The 5,759-nt window shown below is 51.4% G+C and overlaps 1 pseudogene; it reads left to right on the top strand.

Annotated features, from left to right (window-relative positions):
* The first annotated feature begins 488 nt into the window (after positions 1-488).
* The window catches only part of LOC130019043 (arylsulfatase H-like), a 10,642-nt pseudogene continuing 5,371 nt past the window's right edge, over positions 489-5,759 (top strand).

The following is a 5,759-nucleotide window of genomic DNA, read 5'->3' as shown; positions in this document are numbered from 1 at the left end:
TCCTGGCTCTGCACTCAGGAATCACTCCTGGCAGTGCTCAGGGGACCATACGGGATGCTGGGAATCGAACCCGGGTCGGCCGCAGTGCCAGGCCAACGCCCTCCCCGCTGGGCTCTCGCTCCAGCCCCCCTGTGTGGTCCTTCCTTACAGACACAGGCTGGAGGATGCGTCTCCCTGAACGTGGTGAGAACGCATCCCGGTCCGCTGCCTAGTCCACCCTCTGCTGGACCAAGAGCCTCGGGTCAGTAGGCCAGCTTCTCTCTGGTGCCAGAGGCGACCGTGAGCGGCTGCATCCAACGGATTCTCTTCTGCTCTTTCCTTCACCCTTCCCGTTCCCTGTGTGGCCCGTGCATGACCCCAGATAACGTTGGTGCTGGTCAGCCCGGCAGGAGACCATCATTGGGATGGTCCATCCTGCGCAGACGGTGTGTGAGGTGCTTTCTCGTCCACGGGACGGTCAACTCATGGGCTCCTCTGCCCTCCCGCAGGTATAAGCGTGGCCCGTTTCTCCTCTTTGTGTCTTTCCTGCACGTCCGGACCCCGCTCATCACCCGAGAGAAGTTTGTGGGGCGCAGCAAATACGGACCCTACGGTGACAGCGTGGAGGAATTGGATTGGATGGTCGGTAAGTGCTCACGGAGCACCCATGGGGTGATTTCAGGACTCTACCTGTTTGGCTCAGGGGTTCCTCCTGGCTCTGCACTTAGGAATTACACTCCTGGTGGTGCTCGGGGGGGACCCTATGGGATGCTGGGAATTGCACCCGGGTCGGCTGCGTGCAAGACCAACGCCCAACCCCGCTGTGCTATCGCTCCAGCCCCACTGCCCTATAATTTTATATGACGCGGTTATTTCAATGTATTCTTGTCTGTCATTATCTAATTACGGAGAACGATCGCTTTTATAGCTAAGTGTTTTATTACATACTTACGTGGGTCGTATCGTGTATGAATAAATTTAAACACCTCATGATAAGCATTACGTGGAGTTTTAATAGCTGGTGTGTGCACATGTTTTTATAAGATTGGTACAGTTACTATGCATTGTGGTATATTTATATATATATATATAAATTTATTGTGGTTAACCCTTTAGTGTACCCACGAGCAGAGCGATAGCACAGCCGTAGGGCGTTTGCCTTGCACGCAGCCAACATGGGCGACCCGAGTTCGATTCCTCGCCCCCTCTCGGAGAGCCCGGCAAGCTACCAAGAGTATTCGATATGCCAGACACAGTAACAACAAAGTCTCCAATGGAGACGTTACTGGCCCCGCTCGAGCAAATCGACGATCAACGGGAGGGCCTTTTACTAGAAATATTATATATTTAAAATAAAAACAATTATACAAATAAAATATAAATATATATTATATATTATATATATATGCATAGCACAGTCGTTAGGGTGTTTGCCTTGCACGTGGTTGGCCCGGTCGACCTGGGTTCGATTCCTCCGCCCCCTCTCGGAGCGCCCGGCAAGCTTACCGAGAGTATCTCGCCCGCACGGCAGAGCCTGGCAAGCTCCCCGTGACGTATTCGATATGCCAGACACAGTAACAACAAAGTCTCCGATGGAGACGTTTCTGGGCCCGCTCGAGCAAATCGATGAACTATGTATAATATATGTATATATAATGTATATGTAATGTATAATGCAATCTATAATGATATATTTATCGTATATCCTGTATTAATTATATTATGGTCTATCGTATATTATAGTATATCCCTACATAGGTCAATATGATAGAATGTTCTAATTATAGTATATCCTTCACATAGGATTATGCCACTGTCACGGCCACCGTCCTCCCGTTGTTCATCGGTTTGCTCGAGCGGGCCCAGTAACGTCTCCATTGGAGACTTTGTTGTTACTGTGTCCTGGCATCTCGAATACGTCACGGGGAGCTTGCCAGGCTCTGCCGTGCGGGCGAGATACTCTCGGTAGCTTGCCGGGCTCTCCGAGAGGGGCGGAGGAATCGAACTCGGGTTGACAATGTGGGGTCACGTGCAAGGCAAATGCCCTACCTGCTGTGCTATAATCATACTTACTTGTATGCATTTTATTTTATTATTATTATTATTATTTTCTCCTTTTTGGGCCATGAGGAGTCTCATGCTGAGTGAACTGAGTCAGAAAGAGAGGGGCAGACATAGAAGGACTGCATTCATTGGAATGTAAAATAACATAACAGGAGACGGATACCCAAGGACACTAGTCACAAGGGCCAGGGAGATTGCCCCATGGTTGGCAGCTGCCTCATGAGCTGGGAGAGAAGGCGGCTGGGATGGAGAAGGGGTCACTGAGTCAGCGAGGGTTGGAGGGGTTTCTCGGGGTGAGAGATGTGTGCTGAAAGTAGACAAAGAACCCAACGTGATGGCCTCTCAGGGTCTGTATTGCAAACCGTAATGCCTAAAAGAGGAAGAGAGAGAGAGAGAGAGAGAGAGGGGAGAGAGAGGTGTCCTGCCATAGAGACAGGCTAGAGAGGGCAGTGATGGGAGGGAACTTGGGGTTATGTGCTGGGAACTGTGTCCTGGTGGAGGAATGGGTGTTGTGCTGGATCATCGTATGACTGAAACCCAACCATGAACAGCTTTGTAACTGTGTGTCTCACCGTGACTCAATTAGAAAATAGACCCCCCAACATCCTACCCCAAGGTCACAGGACATCTGTCAATAAAATTATTAATATGTATTGATCTCCGTTCCCTGCCTGGGGGGAGGTCTTCCTCCTGCGGCTTCTCCCATTGGACGGGAAGAGGGCAGACAGTCACTTTATACACCAGAAAAACCTCCTTGATTGCTAGATATTAAGCAGCGTTAAGAGACTGTTTAAGTATCCATTGCATCATACCCCGCAGTTCTATGGGTGACCCTCGGGCAGCCAGAAATCCGCCATGTCTTCCTGTTGTCTTTCCCTGCCAGGAAAGATCCTCCAGCGTCTAGACCAGGAACAGCTGAGTAACTGCAACCCTCGTGTACTTCACCTCCGATAACGGGGGCCCACCTGGAGGCCCGGGGCAGGGGGGTCCAGCTGGGCGGCTGGAATGGAGTCTACAAAGGTGATGGCCGGGATGGTGGGCGTCTGGGCGTTCTCTGCACAAACACCACCTTATGGGACCCTTGGTCCGTTTCCTGCTGATCTCTTCCTCTCTCTCTCTCTCTCTCTCTCTCCCCTCTTTCTCTCTCTCTCACTCTCTCTCTCTCTCTCTCTCTGCGTTTCGCTTGCCTGGAGTCGTTCGTTCTTTCCCTGCGATATTTCCGGACATCCTGCAGGTGGGTGGGTTGGGGGGGGGTCCTTCTGCATCTCTGCCTCTTCCTCTACCGCAGTGCACTCAGCGTAACACTCTCCAGCTCCATCTACAGAACAGCCAAGAGCGTGATTTCGTCTTTGCTCATGGCTGCGTTGTATTCCATAGTGTATTCCGTGGAGTACGACCAGGATTTCTTTTTTAATTTTATTATTATTTTTTTTTCTTTTTGGGTCACACCTGGTGATGCACCGGGTTTCCTCCTGCTCTGCACTCAGGAATGACTTCTGGCGGTTCTCGGGGGACCCTATGGGAGGCTGGGATCGAACCCCGGGTCGGCCACGTGCAAGTAAAATGCCCTCACCGCTGTGCTATGTCACTTCGGCCCCACGACCAGGATTTCTTTATCCAGTTGTCTGTGCTTGGACACTTGGTTTGTTTCCAGATTCACAACGATTGGACATGGACCAAGGACTGCAGGGGATTCTTCAATGACCAGAGCACTGCAGGGGGCTCTTCTGAGTGGGATTTTGGGGCTCTTGGGGATGACGTCCAGAGGAGGAATTGTTGGCTCGGACGGGAGTGAAAATCCTCCAAATCATCTTTGGAGAAGAGTCTGTTTTGTTTTTCAAGAAGGCTGGACCAGGGGTTGGACCGATAGTACAGCAGGGGAGGGTGTGGGCCTTGCACACAGCCAACCTGGGTTCAATCCTCAGCATCCTACATGGTCTCTTGAGCCCCGCCAGGAGTGATTCCTGAGTGCGGAGCCAGGAGTAACCCCTGAGCATCACCAGGTGGGACCCAAAAAAGCCAAAACAGGAGGAGGAGGAGGAGGAGGAGGAGGAGGAAGAGGCAGAAGAAGATAATGATGACGAAGATGACAGAAGAAGACGGGTTGGAGCGATAGTACAGTGGGTAGGGCATTTGCCTTGCACACAGCTGACCCGGGTTCGATTTCCAACATCCCATAGGGTTCCCCCCAAGCACCGCCAAGAGTAATTCCTGAGCGCAGAGCCAGGAGGAACCCCTGAGCATCATTGGGTGTGACCTAAAAAGCAAAAAAAAAAAAAAAAAGAAGAAGAAGAAGAAGAAGAAGAAGATGAGGAGGAGGAGGAGGAGGAGGAAGAGGAGAAAGAAGATAATGATGACATAGGTGGTGAAGACAATGATGATGATGAAGATAACAGAAGAAAAGTAGAAGGAGGAGGAGAAGAGACGGAGGAGAAGATGAGAAGAAAGAAGAAGAAGAGGAGGAGGAGGAGGAAGAGCAGGAGGAGGAGAAGAAGAAGAAGAAGAAGAAGAAGAAGAAGAAGAAGAAGAAGAAGAAGAAGAAGAAAAGGAGGAGGAGAAGAAGAAGAAGAGGAGGAGGAGGAGAAGAAGAAGAAGAAGAAGAAGAAGAAGAAGAAGAAGAAGAAGAAGAAGAAGAAGAAGAAGAAGAAGAAGAAGAAGAAATGGAGGAGGAGGTGGAGGTAGAAGAAGATAGTGATGACGAAGATGATGAAGAAAAAAGATGATGATGATGACAAGGAAGAAGAGACGGAGGAGGAGGAAGAGAAGTAGAAGGAGGAGGAGGAGGAGAAGAAGCAGAATCAAGGAAGAAGAAACAGGAGAAGGAAGAAAAGAAGAAACAGCAGATCTTGTAGTTTTGTAGCCCCGGGAGAATGAATGACACTGCTTCTCTGTCTGTCTCTCTCTGTCTCTGTCTCTGTCTCTGTCTCTGTGTCTCCCCCTGAGAGTAGCAAGCAGGACACTCACGTCCGTCTTCCCCCCTTGCCTGCAGGTGGTCGAGGCATGGGGGGCTGGGAAGGCGGCATCCGGGTGCCCGGCATCTTCCGGTGGCCCTCGGTCCTGGAGGCGGGCAAGGTGGTGGACGCGCCCACCAGCCTGATGGACATCTACCCCACCCTCTCCTACGTCGCCGGAGGGGTCTTGCCCCTGGACAGGTACGGCTGGTCTCGCCCTTCACCCTGGGCCCTGTCCTGGCTGCTCTTCTGCAGGGGGCGTCCAGCCCTGGGCTCGCTTGAGTGACCGCCCCCAGGGACACTCGCCCTTGGGTGGCCAGTGGAATCACATCTGTGGCTCGTGCTTCGAGGGTGTTGTGTGTCCTCTTCCTCTTCCTCCTTCTCTTCCTCTTCATCCTCTTCCTCTTCATCCTCCTTCTCTTCTACCTCTTCCTCCTCCTTCTCTTCCTCCTCTTCCTTCTCCTCTTCTTCCACCTCCTCTTCCTCTTCCTTCTCCTCCTTTTCCTCTTCCTCCTCGTCTTCCTCTTCCTCTTCCTCCTTCTCTTCCTCTTCATCCTCTTTCTCTTCCACCTCTTCCTCCTCCTCTCTTTCTCCTCTTCCTCTTCCTCCTCCTCTTCTTCCTCCTCTTCCTCCTCCTCTTCTTCCTCCTCTTCCTCCTCCTCTTCTTCCTCCTCCTCCTCTTCCTCCTCCTCCTCTTCCTCTTCCTCCTCTTCCTCTTCCTCTTCCTCCTCGTCTTCCTCTTCTTCCTCTTCCTGCTCCTCTTTC

The sequence above is a fragment of the Sorex fumeus genome, unplaced genomic scaffold, assembly GCF_029834395.1.
Source record: "Sorex fumeus unplaced genomic scaffold, SorFum_2.1 ptg000408l, whole genome shotgun sequence".
In the NCBI taxonomy this organism is placed as follows: Eukaryota; Metazoa; Chordata; class Mammalia; order Eulipotyphla; family Soricidae; genus Sorex; species Sorex fumeus.
The sequence above is the reverse complement of the archived record's forward strand: the minus strand, read 5'-3'. Positions and strand labels throughout refer to the sequence as shown.